This window comes from Coptis chinensis, chromosome 4 (assembly GCF_015680905.1).
Source record: "Coptis chinensis isolate HL-2020 chromosome 4, ASM1568090v1, whole genome shotgun sequence".
In the NCBI taxonomy this organism is placed as follows: Eukaryota; Viridiplantae; Streptophyta; class Magnoliopsida; order Ranunculales; family Ranunculaceae; genus Coptis; species Coptis chinensis.
This window is the reverse complement of record NC_141459.1, coordinates 95,421,053-95,437,039: the sequence shown is the minus strand read 5'-3', so window position 1 is coordinate 95,437,039 and position 15,987 is coordinate 95,421,053. Positions and strand designations below refer to the sequence as shown.

Below are 15,987 nucleotides of genomic sequence, written 5' to 3'. Positions count from 1 at the left end.
TTAGGGCGTCCCTTCTTGGCGACTACCAATGCGCTTATAAACTGCCACGATGGGTCGATGTCCTTGTCTTTTAGCTATCTTTCGGTTGAGGTAAATGTTTTTAAACTGATGAAACAATTACTAGATTTGTCTATAGATGGAGAGGTTAGCATGATCGAGAGCTTAGCTCAAGATTACTTTAATAACACGTTTCCAGAAAACCATATGCATAAATTCCTTTCTTTTGGAAGTTCAGATTTTGTCAATGACTCCTACATAGAGGAAGTCAACACCATCTTCGAGTCTACACAAATCATAGACCCTTCGGTTCCTCCATATACAGAGTTTGAAGACTTGCTGCCTAAGCAAGTATTCATTACTCAAGATGAGGACCCTCCAGAAGCATTTATCGATATTCCTCCCACCCCGGTACTTAAACCTCTTCCTCCTGAGTTAAAGTATATTCAACTTGATTCGGATGGTAGTCATCCGATAATTATATCTTCTCTGTTATCTAAGGAGGAAGAAACACGATTGATCAGGGTGATTAGGGAACATTGTTCTGCGATTGGTTGGTCCCTAGCCGACATTAAGGGAATTGACCCTAATGTGTGCACTCATCGCATCCATTTAGAGGATAACGCAAAGACTTCCCGCGAACCTCAGCGTCGTTTAAACCCTGCCATGAAAGAAGTGGTTAGGGAAGAAGTCTTACGGTTACTCGATACGGGTATCATATACCCAATCTCTGATAGCGAATGGGTAAGTCCCATTCATGTAGTTTCAAAGAAATCAGGGATTACCATGGTACGTAATGCCAAAGGTGAATATATTGCCACGCATGGCCCTATGAAATGGAGGATCTGTATTGATTATAGACAGTTAAATGCCATGACACGAAAGGATAATTTTCTTTTACCCTTTATAGATCAGATGCTTGAACGTCTAGCTGGTCATATTTTTTATTGTTTTTTGGATGGCTACTCTGGCTATTTCCAAATTATTATTTATATTGATGACCAAGAAAAGACTACCTTCACATGTCCTTTTGGAACATACGCCTATAAACGAATGCTTTTTGGCCTTTGTAATGCTCCTGGTACCTTCCAGCGGTGTATGCTTCATATATTTAGTGACATGGTAGAAGCGTTTCATGGAAGTGTTCATGGATGATTTTTCTATCTATGGAGACTCTTTCACTCTAATGCCCTGTCTAACCCGTCTAAAGTTTTAACATGATGTGAAGAGAAGAGTCTCGTTTTAAATTGGGAAAAATGTCACTTCATGGTGAAAAAAGGCATAGTACTAGGTCACATCGTATCTAGTGATGACATCGAAGTAGATAAGGCCAAACTAGATAAGATAGCGACTTTACCTATACCACGGACTGTCGGTGATATTAGAGCCTTTCTAGGCCATGCAGGTTTTTATAGGCGTTTTATCAAAGATTTTTCGAAAATAGCTAGACCCTTAACTAATCTACTTTTAAAAGAGGCCATCTTTGATTTTAATTTTAACTGTAAACAGGCTTTTGAAACTTTGAAAGCCGTCTTAACTTCCGCACCCATTATACAGCCTCCCGATTGGTCTAAACCTTTCGAACTCATGTGTGATGCTAGCTAGTGATTATGCAGTTGGTGCTGTCTTGGGACAAAAACTATATAATAAATCTATTGTTATTTATTATGCTAGTAAAACTCTAAACAATGCTCAAAGGAATTATACAACTACTGAAAAAGAATTCTTAGCTGTCGTTTATCCTTTAGATAAGTTTCGTCCTTATTTGGTTGGTTCTAAGACTCTAGTTTATACGGACTATGCAGCCCTTAGGTACCTTCTCGCTAATAAGGATGCTAAACAGAGATTGATTCGATGGATTCTTCTCCTGTAAAAATTCACATTAGAAATAAAGGACAAACGAGGGGTCGAAAACGTAGTTGCCGACCACTTATCTAGACTTACAAATGACGATGAAAGTGATTCTGACTCCATACCGGACTCTTTTCTGGATGAGCATTTGTATGCTATATTTTCTATACCATGGTATGCTGACATTGTGAATTATTTAGCGTCTGATGTTATTCCTTATGACTGGTCAAGAAATGAACGTAATAAGTTTTTCGCCAGAGTTAAGCTATACTACTGGGATGAGCCATACCTTTTTAAGTATTGTGTGGATCAGATTATTCGTCGTTATATTCCCCAGTGGGAATATAATGAGGTACTCTCATTCTGCCATGAAAAAGAGTGTGGTGGCCATTTCAGTGGTATGAAAACAACTGCTAAAATTCTACAATGTGGGTTTTATTGGCCTACTCTCTTTAAAGATGCCCAAGTGCATTGCAAGGAGTGCATTCGTTGCCAACAACTTGGGCGAATCACGAAGCGTAATATGATGCCATTGAATCCAATCATGGTGGTAGAAATTTTTGATGTATGGGGCATTGATTTCATGGGTCCCTTTCCAGTTTCCCACGGTTTCATTTATATTCTAGTTACCATGGACTACGTGTCTAAATGGATAGAGGCCATGGCTTGCCGTAGCAATGACCATAAGATAGTTGTGTTTTTCGTAAAAGAGTATATTTTCTGTTGATTTGGCATTCCCAAGGCCATCATTAGTGATGGAGGAACACATTTTTGCAACAGAGTTGTTGCATCACTAGTAAAGAAGTATGGAGTTACACATAAGGTAGCAACTCCGTATCATCCACAAACTAACGGACAAGTAGAAGTTTCTAATAGGGAAATCAAAAAGATCTTAGAAATAACTATAAATCCTTATAGGAAAGACTGGTCGAAGCGTTTATCTGATGCCTTATGGGCGTATATGACTGCTTTCAAAACTCCTATAGGTATGTCTCCCTTTAGACTTGTATTTGGGAAACCTTGGCATTTGCCCGTTGAATTGGAGCACCGGGCTATGTGGGCTATAAAAAGCCTTAACTTTAATTTTGATGAGGCGGGTGTCAAGCACAAGTTGCAATTGAATGAGCTTGAAGAAATCCGTAGCGACTCTTATGATCTCGCAAAGGATTATAAAGCTAACATGAAACGTGTTCATGATAAGCAAATCTTTGGCGAAAGAGTTTGTGGTAGGTCAAAAGGTCTTACTGTACAATTCCTGTCTACATATTTTTCCAGGGAAATTAAAAACCCGTTGGTTTGGTCCTTTTCTGGTTACTGAAGTCACCCTTTACGGGGCAATCACCTTGGTAAATCCCAAGGATAACAGTACCATTCAAGTTAATGGCCAACGGTTGAAATATTTTCACGAGCTATTGTCCCCTGATGTAGAGTAAGTCCTTTTACAGGACCCTGTCTATGAGGACTGACCTTTTTCATTGGTGTACTTCCTTTCATTTCCATATATTGGTAAGTGCACCACTCAGGTAACCGGGCCCTCCCTATGGAGTGTGTGACTATAAGTACTGGATCCTAAGTCCATGGTTAACATAATTTACCTTTTCCACTCTTGCATGTTTTCTCGGTTTTTGAGTCATGTTCCTCTATGGTGTGAATTATGCATTTATTGCCTTCTTGTTTTTTTTATATTAAATTTTATTCATAAAAAAATAAAAAATTGTTAAAATCACAAACATAGTAATTTAAGAAGTCTTAGGGATCTGACTTTAAAAGACCCACTTTAAAAAAAAACAAATTTTCTAAACTCTGTTGTCAAAAATTTGTTTGGGGGTGGGGTGTCCGGTTTTCGTCCTGGATTGTTCAACTGTCCATTTATGTTGTTTAGGCCGTTTAATCGTATTCCAATCCAGGTTGACATTATCTATGCAATTACATTTCATTCGTTTGCATAACTTACATCATGCACGCACTTCGAGGCATTTTCCATCTTTTTACATGTCACCAACGGTCGGACTAGAGTGTTTTATGAATCATTGGATTAGAAATTCTCTCCTGATCATTTCCATACCTCATTCGCAAAAATCGGCCCGGTAACGAAGCGACAATTTAAGTTTGAAGTTGCGCGAAATATCGAAAAACAAAATTGGAAAATCAAGTGGGGCCCAACCTCACGCGCACGTGCGTCTCCTTCTTCCACCAACAGTTGTGTTTCATTCTCCAAACCGCCATTAACAAACAACAAAGCTTAAAAACCTAACCTAAATAAAAAAGAAAAGAAAAGAAAAGAAACCTAAATACACCCACGCCCAAAGTTAAAACCCACCCCAAATCTTCTCCTAACTACACCCACCACCACCTTCACCAATTTAAACAACCAAAACCCACCGAAAATTCAAGAATTTCGAACTTCCACCACCACCACCGCGCCTCCTACCATTATTTTTAGTTAGGGTGTTTCAAAACAAGTCTCCCTACCTTATTCAAACCCACAAATCTTATAAAACTCCAATGGCTCAAAGACGTCGGATATTGCCGGAGCACGCTTTTACTGCAGACCACTTCGCGCCGTTTTATGGTGACGAGATGGTTAGGAGAGACTGGAGTGGTTTGTGGTACTCGACAGACGATTTTTACCACGAAGATTTGGTCCGAGAGTTTTATAGGACGAGGGAGTTGGATGGGAATCAAATTTTTGTTAAGGTGGCTGGGAGGAGGAGAGAGGTTACTATTGGGTTGTTGGCTGAGATTTTAGGCATTCCGCCTAGACACCATCTCGATGTTACATTACAGGATTCCCAGTTTACTGCTGTAGAACCTTTGATGAACTTGACTGTTGCGGAAGGGAACTACAATGCGAGCTCACATTGTGTTCGCCACTCGTCTCTCAGAACCAACCAGCTGGCTGTAGCTCAGTGGATTGGTAAGAATGTCATAGGGAAGGAGAAAGTCAGCGATATCGGTCTGAACTGCCTTCACGTTATATGAATACTCTAGGAGCAGAAGTATGAGTTCTGAATTTTGGAGTTTTTGCGTAACATGATTAGGGGAGTTGGAAATAATATTGCACCTCTCCCTGTTTTGCTAACGAAGATCATGATGACCTTGAGAGCGACTCCGAGGTCTGATAGGATTTGCCTGAAGGAGCACCGAAATCATCATATTTATACAGAGTGTATCCAGAGAGTTTGGAGGTTGCCTGAAGAGAGGGTAGTCGAGGAGACTGACTTGGAGGATGAGGATGACACGGCATATTTTGATGCTGATGCCTTGGAGAGGTGTAGGTCGGATGCAGAACGCATGACTATGATTCACCATGGCATGCGTTCTCTCAATACTATTTGTGAAGACCTTCGAACTCGGCAAGCTACCATACATCATAACTTCGAGACTCGTGCCCGCCGGGAGGATGAGCGGTGGGAACAGACGAGGGCCGAGATGGAAGCTCAGCGCCAGTTCTGAGATGACATCCTTGCACATTTCCCACCCCAGGGGGGTTCTTCTTCGGAGGAGCAATCTGTGAGGCACGAGCGTCGTCGCCGCAAGACGGATGGCTCTGGCCCATCGGAAGCCCAAGGGCCATCTCCTTCTCGAGTGCATTCCACTACTAGCAGCGAGTGGTTTAGGGATCTAATGAGTTGATTTGTTTTATTGTATTTGTTTTTATTTAGTACATATGTAAAAAGATTAGTTCAGTAATTAAATTTGAATTTGGTTGTTGTATGTTATTTGAATTCAATTTTAATATAAGTTGGTTAATTTTGAATTATACGTTGTTTTTATCATTAATCCCACCTTCTCAAATTGTTTGGGGGTGGTATTATTTAGCCTAGCATTATTCGTTATATGATCATCTATTTTAAGAAGTTGTTTTGGAGTGAGGGTTGAAAATATTGCCGATATGGGCATCGCTATAAATAGATATTGTGGTAGGATGAAATCTCGATGAGTTAGGTAGTTTCTATCCTAAATTTAACCTAAAAGATATTAGGGTTGTTTTAGAATCAAGAATATGAGTTGTTTCCGTTTTCAGTTTTGGAAATTTTATTATTTCCGGAAATTGCCTTAAAGCTTTTTGGCAAATTCCCGATTCGGTTTAGCAATTTAAAACCTATAAAAACTGCATTCATTCTACACTCACAACCCCAACTATATCTCACATTCATCTCTCACGTTTCATTCCCACTTTACCTTATTTTTCCTTCGCACTTCGGCCTAACAACTTCCCCGAAGCACTGCGCCCCAAAGTGGAGTGCCACCGCGCCTAAGCTTGTCGGAGAAATTCCCCCGAAAGCGACTGCGCCCTCTCAAAATTTCAAACCCGAGCCACCACTGCGTGCCCAAAACACTGGATTTCCAGTTTTCATCTGGAGCGCAACCCGCGCCCATCCCAGGCTAAAAGTGAGTGCACCCTGCGCCCAAGTGCCTGGAACTCGAAATTCAACAGAGCGCAACCCGCACCCATCCCAGACATACCTTGAGCGCACCCTGCTCCCTGACCCCTGTGGGCACCAAACATTTCCAGTTTTCCGAGGGTTGTTCCAGGATAGTTGCAGCTGTTCTAGAGAGTAGTTTTGTGATGACTTCTCCTATAGTAATACAGGAGCAGTCTTTCAAACACTTGTTGGGGAGCGAGTCTTATGGACATTGGTTCCGCGAGAGGATCATGCAGTTCGGATGGAGGCATCTTCTGGTAAATGAAGACGACTCATATTCACCTAAGCTTACTGAATTTTTTTACAATAATGTAAAGATCTATTGTAACCAGGATGGAGAACAAGAATTCTCCATCATGGTTGATGACACACCCCTAGAATTCAATAAGTATGTGGTAGCATTAGTTTCGGGAATACCAATACCTGATCCTATTCACACGTGGGGATATATGACCGATAATTCATACCTCTATGACTATACATATTTCTATGAGTATTATAGGGGAGGGGTATTTCGTATAATGGACCAAGGGCGTTACAACATAGCCCTTGGTAGCCTGTCCCTAAATGTAGGCACCACCATGTTATTCATCCTGATGAATATTCTAGGGGAATGGCAGTTTACTTCTGCAAATAGTATTGCTGGTGACGTTTTCCTTGCTTTAGGTGAGGGACGTCACCGATATGACATTCCCCGAGTTTTAGTGGCTGTCTTAAGAGAGCCCAAAGCATGTAACATAAGTATCTTCTTATGTCTATTTTGGTTTGCCACATCATGCTCAGTTGTCTACCTGAATTATGTACCCAGTTCACGGATTGGAAAAGGGTTGAAGCAATTGGGTGGTTCGCTCATTTCGAGTAATAACTTGGCCGGGATGGCAGGTGCAACCTCATTTGGTTGCTCCTTACACCCCATCAGACATAGTAACACTAGACAGGTTAGCACAAGTTGACGACACACGGCGGCAGGCTTGGCAAGTTATCATGGCATGGCAGGATGCGAAGGAACCTCATCTCTTTGAAGAGGGAAATGAGGAGGACAATGTTTAAATGGGAGTGCAGGTAAGTGTTAGTTTCAGTTAGTGTCTGCTTATGTCCCAAGCAAATTTGTTTCTCATTAACCCCATTACGGGTGGAACTCTTATAGAGTTGCGTCAGTTTTCTTTCCTATATTAGTATGTTATAACCTTGTTTTGCAGATGTTTCGAAATTTCACGCGTTTCAATGATATTTTCCTACCCTTTTATTTAAAATACTTTGAGGACAAAGCATGCTTCTTGTTTGGGGGGGGGGGGGCATAGAAACACGTGTAATTAAGACATCTGTTAGGATATAGATATGTATAATATGCACTTGTTGTCTAGTTAAAAATTCAAAAATTTTAAAAAAATAAAAAAATAAAAGTTATGTTATACACTTAGGAATATTGGTATTGTTTTCTTTCTCTACGCTCTCAATAATCTAGAAGTCTCACGTAGCTTTTTCATTAGAATAGTTTTTAGAAACTTAGGCTAATATGTAGGTAATAATCCTTGCATCTATCTATAAATATATTACATGAGTATCTATGATTGTTGGCAGTAAGTTTCTGAAATCTAGGCTAGAGTACTTATTCTACAAATCCTGTGAGAATATAGCCTAAAGCCTTATATGAGTGAACATTTGAGAAATGACACAAGGGAGAAGTAAAATCCGGATAGAGAAATCACACGTTCACTAGCTTGATTACTATACCATATCCTAAGCGAGAATTTAGGCCCTCTTTGGATCGATATAGCCAGAAATTCAAACCTATGACTTATTTTCCGCTAGTCGCCCCTCTGAGCCTTTCTTTAGCCTTTCATAAACCACAAATCCTTTACCCTGTTACAAAACAAAACAAAATAATAAAAAAAAAAAATCAACCTACCCAATTCTTTGAATAAGTCTGAGAATAGAGATGAAGAATAGAAAAGATAAGAACCTTTGAAATCAAGAATTCGTTAGTCACTTCAGATAGAAAAGGAAGTTTCCATCCAAAAAAAAATAATAATAATAAAAAAATAAAAGAAAATAAAGAGTTAGAACTCCAAAAAAAAAAAAAAGAATCAAAGGAGTCAAAAGACAAAGAAAAAAGAAAAATATCGCTAAGGATGGAAACAAAGTGTAGAAGCAAAAGTAAAGAACAAGGGTTTCTCTAGTTACATAATATAAAGCCTCTATTATCTTAGACTTGTCCTTTTTGAATATCCATTTCCTTCCTTCTTAAAACCATCTCCTAATCCCCGCAACACCTAATAAAGACCTCTAGCTCAATTAGGAATATGTTAGTGTGATAGTAAGTGGCAGATGTGTTTGATCGACTCCGGCTCCCTTGTGTGTCAAAGAGATTGTAAGGTAAAGTGTTCCCACTGCACACTGGAGTAGCGAAACTTGAGCGGAAAAATCAGAGTGGTTTTTGTCTTGACATTTATGTGAGGGCCTACTTAAGGACGCTATTCCGAGTTTTCAGAAACGGACCTGCTAGTTCATCTCATAGTATTACTCATTGTATATATGTTTATTCGTAGATGATAAATTATTATGCATATATTAGCTTAGGTTTTGACTTGATTATTCTGTATTCATTGCTAGTGAGATGTATAGATAATTGAGACATAGATAAGGAAACAATAGTTATTTCTGAGTCATTGTAGTATAGATGAAGTTTGTGAGTACCTTCACTGGAAAACTCTCACGAGGCTATAACTCGTCCACTAGGGAATTCCTAGTGGTTTAAGGCCTTGTTGCATATGGTCAATGCAATCGCTTTTCGTAAACGAGATTAGTTAAAACTCCATTTTTGGTCACTTATGCTAATTTCTCATATTTGCTTGAGGACAAGCAAAATGCTGTTTGGGGGTGGTTTGATAAGAGCCCAAAACTATAGTTTTAACCACTTAATAATACTACTTTTAGACCAATTATGCGAGTAAAAAATAAGAGTTAATACTAATTACGTGCTTTTATGTATTACAGGCATGGAACTCAATTATGTGTAGAAATGTGCCACTTTGGCGATATAAAGGAGCAAATGGTTGGTTGCTAAGAAGTTCTATGATAAAAGCCAAGATTCAAGGAGACAAAGTCTTTATAAAGCCCGGTCAAAAGTTGAAAAGTCAACACGGGCAGAAATAGTGCACAAGTCAGCAGAACTTCCAAAGACCATATTTTTGGACTCAGGCCTCGGATTTGGGCCTACCTTACGTCAAAACGACCGGCTCGAAAAGAGCTTTAAAATGGTATAAGCCTTGACCCAATCAGAGGAGCAGAAGTAGACGAAAAATCTGATGAAGTCAAAGCTAGTTGAAAGAGGCTCTGTGGACTGAAGAAATTGGGCTTTGGGCTCGATTTTCCGGCCCAAAACATGGTTCCTCAGACCATGCACGAAATTGTGGATCTGGTCTCCTCCTTTACATAAAACAAGACTTAGCTTTGAAGAAAGATATAGTTAGATAGCTTAGAATAGAAAGTACCCATTATAATAGCTTGTAGATCTAGTTTTTGAATTTCAATGAGTAATTAATTAGTTTCATTCCTTGTTTTAGATTAATTATTTGAATCATTGTTCTTCATTCATTAGATAAATAAAATAGTAGTTCTTGTTAATTTCGATTTTGTCATTTAAATTTGTTTAAATCTAATTTCAATTATTGTTTGTTATTCATTTCCTAGTTATTAATTTGGATTTCAATTCTTGAGTAGTTAAATTAGTAAAGTTCAAATCTTTATATTATGTCTAGTTTTAATTCAATTGGAAATGATAGTTTGATGAATCAAGGCTAAACCTCCATTAGAGGGGTTTGATGAAGCCTTGATGAAAACTTGATTGTGTAGTATAGAATCGTTGTAAGAATCTATTCCACTCTAGAAGGTCGTTGATTCGCCATGAGAATGGGTGGACGACCTCACATGCTAGTTATGAATTGGTAGAAATGCCATGTGTAATTAGGGATTAGAATGACCAATTCTTACCGTAAGAACGTAAGAATTGGTTTACAACAAATCTATGCTAGTTTATTAAGTTGGTAATCAAGGTGGAATCAAATTTCCTAATTCTTTATCTAGATTCAACTCTTAGCATTCTGTCATTCCGTTATTTGTATCTTGTTATTTGAATTCACATCGTAGTATAAATTTCCTTCGTAAATCTCTCATTGACTTTGGTAGGATTGATAGTCATAGGAAACTTGGATGCTAAAGAACTAGGAGTGGAACGAATCTTCTATTCCATCTCTACTTCAATAGATTCGAGAGTAGAAAATAAATATCTTTGATAAGTCTAGTATAAGTTAAGTTTATAGTTTTACTTTCGTTTAGAGTTTCATCGCTTTATTCATTAGTAAAACTATCTTTTTTACAATTATCAGACACCTTACTCTAGGCATCAAAGTCGTGGAGTTTGTGTTTGCAACACCTTACTCCACGCATCAAAAGTCGTGGAGTTTGCATTCACGACACCTTACTCCACGCATCAAAAGTCCTAGAGTTTGCGTTTACGACACCTTACTCCACGCATCAAAAGTCCTAGAGTTTGCGTTTACGAGACCTTACTCTAGGCAACAAAAGTCGTGGAGTTTTCATTTGCGACACCTTACGCCACACATCAAAAGTCATGGAGTTTGCGTTTACGACACCTTACTCTAGGCATCAAAAGTCGTGGAGTTTGTATTTACGACACCTTACTCCACGCAACAATGGTCCTCAAGTTTGCAATTGCAACACCTTACTTCAGACATCAATAGTCATGGTATGTACATAACGATGTTTTACACCATCTCAAGACGATATTTACTTGTCTGCCATAAATTTTTTTCATTTAATTTTATAGCTTGAGTTCCTATTTAAATATCCAACAATTTTTTATTCTTTGCCGCAAGGAATAAATTCCATACAACAAATAGAGGGCGATGTATGTACCACTATATTCATACCCCTACAAATATAATTTGTTGAGTACCACTATAGCGCCACTCACTACTAGATATGATGCCCAAAATTATGGCAGGCCAGCGCGTGCCTGCCCTACCCAAAATTATGGCATGCCTGTGCTGCCCAAAATTATGGCACCATAAGCTAGATATGGCAGGTTCAGATTTAGAAAACATATTTGTCCTTCCATATTAAGACTTTACATAATTGCATAAGGTTTTCTAGCAATTAAGAAAATGATATTTCTTATTATTATCCTATAAATACCACATTCCTTTGAAACATAGAATTACGTTCATTTGAGAGACTTGATTCTAGAGAACGATTTGGATACGTAGGCAGCCATTGAAGGTATAGTCTCAATAATTCTACAACAATCTCCCTAACAAGATCGTTAGTGTGTTCGGGTGAGTTCTTACCCAAACAACTACAACACCTCCTATTCTAGAAAATTACTTTAATTTTAACACTCTCCCTTAAAGTGATTTTCTAGAGACCAAACCAAGGTGAGTACGGAGAGTTTCAAATGGTCCTTTAGAGAGTGACTTTGTGAAGATGTCAGCCATATTGTCATTGCTTCGTACTTCTACAGCTTTGATTGATCCATCAAGCACATGTTCACGGATAAAGTGATGTTCAACCTCAATGTGTTTCATTCTTGCGTGACAAATTGGATTTGTTGCTAGTTTGATTGCACTTTGGTTGTCACCAAAGATGCTCGTTGGATTGATGATTGGTGAAGCCACATCCTTAAACAAACGTCGTAACCACATACACTCTTGAGCAGTAAGAGAAGAAGCTTTATATTCGGCTTCAGTTGTTGAGAGAGACACGGAATCCTATTTCTTGCTACACCAAGAGATGCTTGCTGAACCACCAAAGAAAACATAACCTGAAGTGGATCTTGTATCATCCAAGTCACTAGTAAAATCGGCATCTGCAAATCCATGTAGCACAAACTCGGAATCCTTTTTAAACGTGAGTCCCATATCAAGTGTAGAAGATACATATTTCAGAATGTGCTTTTCCACATCAAGGTAAGGTTTCCTTGGAGCTTGCATAAAGAGACTAACAAGTCCAACAGTGAAAGAGATATCCGGCCTTGTGATGGTTAAGCTAGTTTCCCTCAAGACGGTCTACTACAAATCAAACACGAGATTATTATATCATCGAAAAAAATAAATCAAACACAAGATAATGCGAAATTTCCAATTAAATTTATTTGACAATGTGTTATGAAACACAATCTAGCTAGTTCTAATGTAGTTGGGTGAGCAGTCTGAATAACTGAATTATACTTAACTAGAACTGCAAATAAATTGTTAGTGTGAGGTACTGAGGTAACACTTCATTTTATTTTATTTTTCCCCACTGTAATTAGCAATTCTTTAAAAGAAATTGTCATAATTTGTAGGAAATCCGTTAAGGAAAAAAACAATCCTTACCGGATTAGAAACTATGATTACCCCCATATAGTTCTCACATTTGACTATTTCAATTAGAAACTACCTATTAGTACTTATTCCCTACATGCATTTGCGAAATATTTCCGTTATCAATGCTTCCGAGGGAATTTTAATAGTACAAATAGCAAATATACACATAGAGTTGGAACATCTTATATATAACCGGCCTTTAAAGTCGGAACCTTTTGCGATAACTCCATGTCTGTTAAAAAAAAAATTTTGTAGCCTAAACAGGAGCTTCCTTCGTCCCTTTTAAGATTTCTATTTGGCCCCCACAATCTTAGAGCTAGCCCTAGTAAATTGTCCTTGAACGCAACAAGATTTTTACTCGGTTTAGTTTGGTTAAATCGTTCTTGAATGTAAAACAAGTAATTGGGCTGAGAGCCCAATTTTCTAATTTTTTTCACCTCAAGGTCCACCTTGAATTTTAATTATGGATTTAAAGAAAAAATACGAGCTGACGTTAGCAATGTAAATTTAAATTTACATATCTACATTTATGTTTGTATATGAAAATTTAAAAATTTACACAAAACAACTATGTAAATATAATTTTATAGACTTCTTCAATTGACAAAAATATTGTGTAAATTTACATTGTTATATGTAAATACAAATGTACATATGTAAAATACTAAGTATTAAAGAATTAATTAATTTTATACTAAGTACAAATGTACATATGTAAAAATTTCATATGATATATTTAACATTTTCATATGAAAATTTAAATTAACATAGGATAAAGAAAAATGTGTAATTTTATATTGACATATGTAAATCCAAATTTACATATGATAATCTTTGTCTTTGAGCTGAAATTATTAATAAAGATTTTTTCCTAAAATCGAAATTATTAGTGAAGATTGCTCAGAAGTCATCCTAATTTTCCTTAAATCCATAATTAAAATTTAGAATAGATTTGGGGCGAAACTATTATGGGGCTTTATCCTTGGGCCGTAATCCCTAAATTTAGAACATATAAAATGTAGATCGCAGAGCAATGTTTTATTTACTCAAGACGTGAAACCGGTACAAAAGCAAACCTCTCTGCCCATTCAAAAGGCTTTATTGACTTGCATTTTTACTCTAAAGAAAAACTGAGTTCCTCAAGCAGCAATCTCCCTTCCTTGAGATTCAGACCTTGGAGCAAAGAGTTCAATCTCGTCTCTATTGTACTTCAAACTTCTAGCCTCTTCACTTGAAATTCTGAATGCGTTCATGAGAATCTCTTGTGGCAGTGCACGGATAACTGAATTTTTTCCAGCAATAGGGCTTGTTAAGGCTTGGTTGTTTGTTTGGAATGAAATCCATTCAAAGCCATTCTCTCCAGCTTGTTTCATCGTGGCGAAATTCTGTGGAACAATCAATAGTTGACCCTGGCGGAGTTGTCCGTCATAGATAGGTCGTTGGTAGTTTCCTACGATCTGAACCCGAGCATTACCCCTGGTGACGTACATTACGGAGTGGGAGTTCATGTGCCAACGGGGTGCTGTTAGAGCATTCTGCAAAATTAATCAAATCATTAATTAGTTGCAAGAGCAATAACATAAATGTGGGTTATAGAGTACTCTCACTAAGAAACGCGAGGGGCTATCGGTCTTTCACAGTTGAGACCGAACCCAAGCAGAACACTGCACACTCACGCTTTAGTTAGTATGGGTATCTCTATAATCATACTTATCAGAACTGGTTCTGTTCAATCTTACCCTATAAAGAACTCCTCTCTCAGCGTTTAGTCGCAAGTAGCTGAGGATGCTGAGCTTCCTGCTGTTGAGTCTAGTAAATCGCCCGCTCGTGGGTTGTAGACATCTGCTTGGCGTGAGGGGTTATCTATGTTCTGCCTTAGTTTCAAGTTGCAGACGGATTCATCTAGACCATTTCCTCCATATCGTTGCTCTTCTTGTTCCTCCTCCTCTTGTTCCATTCTTGGTGGCCTAATAACTTGAAGCTCATTTTCAACACGAACAATATTACCCCTGTTGTCGTTTTCACCCCTCAACCTTCTTGCTGTCTCTGTGCTCACACCAAATACCTCGGCCAACATCCGATTGTCAAATCCACTGAAAATGTTGTTGGAAGAAGTCTCTTGTTGGCTTCCCCTACGTTGGCCTTGTTCTCTTTGTTGCTCTTGTTGTTGTCGTTGCTGCTGTTGTTGGGGGTTGCCACCAAGGTAGAATGACTAAAATACACAGCAAAGAATGAAGTTAGGATCAAATGCTTGTAAGTGCACACTTTTAATGTTATTACAACATTTCTTACCCTACGTCTGTCGTCGAGTTGGTTTTCATAATTGCTTGTGTCAATAAGGGAGACCATAACAAGTGGGGTGTCACCATTGTTGTAGATCCACTTAGCCACTCCAACGGGTGTGGCTACTACGTCTCCTTGGCGTACAATCCGAACCTTCTGATGCCGATCTCCACGTAAAGATCTCTGTTGTTGGCTTTGGCCCTGTTCACGTTGGAGTTGTTGTTGCTCAGATTGCTCGGATTGTTGGGATGATTGGTAGGATTCCGGGCAACCAGGGATGACTGCTCCATGCAAACCCCTACCTGCGCATTTCAACCACGTATATCCATTAACAATTAGATGTGAATGTATGAACTATAATCTACATAACTTTAAAGAAATGCTAAGGAGCTATCCTCTCAATATTTCAAATTGAGACACTTCTAGGGACAAGGTTTTTAATGGAATCATAGCATGTTTCTTTACTAGAATCCATCCGAAACCTTGCCGTGTGTAGCCTAAGGAACACATTTTCCCTAAGAGGTCCAGGTAATTATACGATGGCCATGGGCCAGACCGTTGACACATTTCGCATACTGTGCATTAAGCATTTAAATTGGCTGGGCAATCTAAATTGTGGCCGGCGTATTTATGATTTTAGGTAAGAAGACCAGCCTTGGATGATGTAGGTGAGCTTAGGAGCATTGTGGAAATGAGGCAATAGAAGTCCTCTAGGCTGGATTACATGCCGAGTTACAGCAACACCAGCGCATTCCAATTGCTCGTTGTACTCGTCCCAGTGTTCAGTTACACCAGCCTCAGACTGGATCCTATGAGTTGGCTCGAGTGCATCAATATTCTGGATGCGGCACTGGCTTTGTCGTTGTGATTGTTGAGATGCTTGGGCATGGAACAGTATAAGAAAACAAACACTTAGAGAGACGAGCAAAGAAAACTTAGCCATTGAGGAAGGGAACTGATACTACTACGCTTTGATGTGAAGTGGCGAATTGGTTGATGTGGTATTTATAGGGGAGAATGGTATGTGAGGGATTGACACA

General features: G+C 38.6%; 1 pseudogene across 1 annotated transcript; it reads right to left on the bottom strand.

Moving 5' to 3' along the window:
* Window positions 1-13,683: 13,683 nt before the first annotated feature.
* On the bottom strand, window positions 13,684-15,929 carry LOC147505866 (11S globulin seed storage protein Ana o 2.0101-like; annotated as a pseudogene). The gene is made up of 4 exons (XR_015193503.1): window positions 15,598-15,929; window positions 14,957-15,245; window positions 14,404-14,876; window positions 13,684-14,199 (listed from the first exon to the last, which is right to left on the bottom strand). The product of XR_015193503.1 is annotated as an 11S globulin seed storage protein Ana o 2.0101-like (transcript).
* Between the last annotated feature and the right edge of the window lie 58 nt (window positions 15,930-15,987).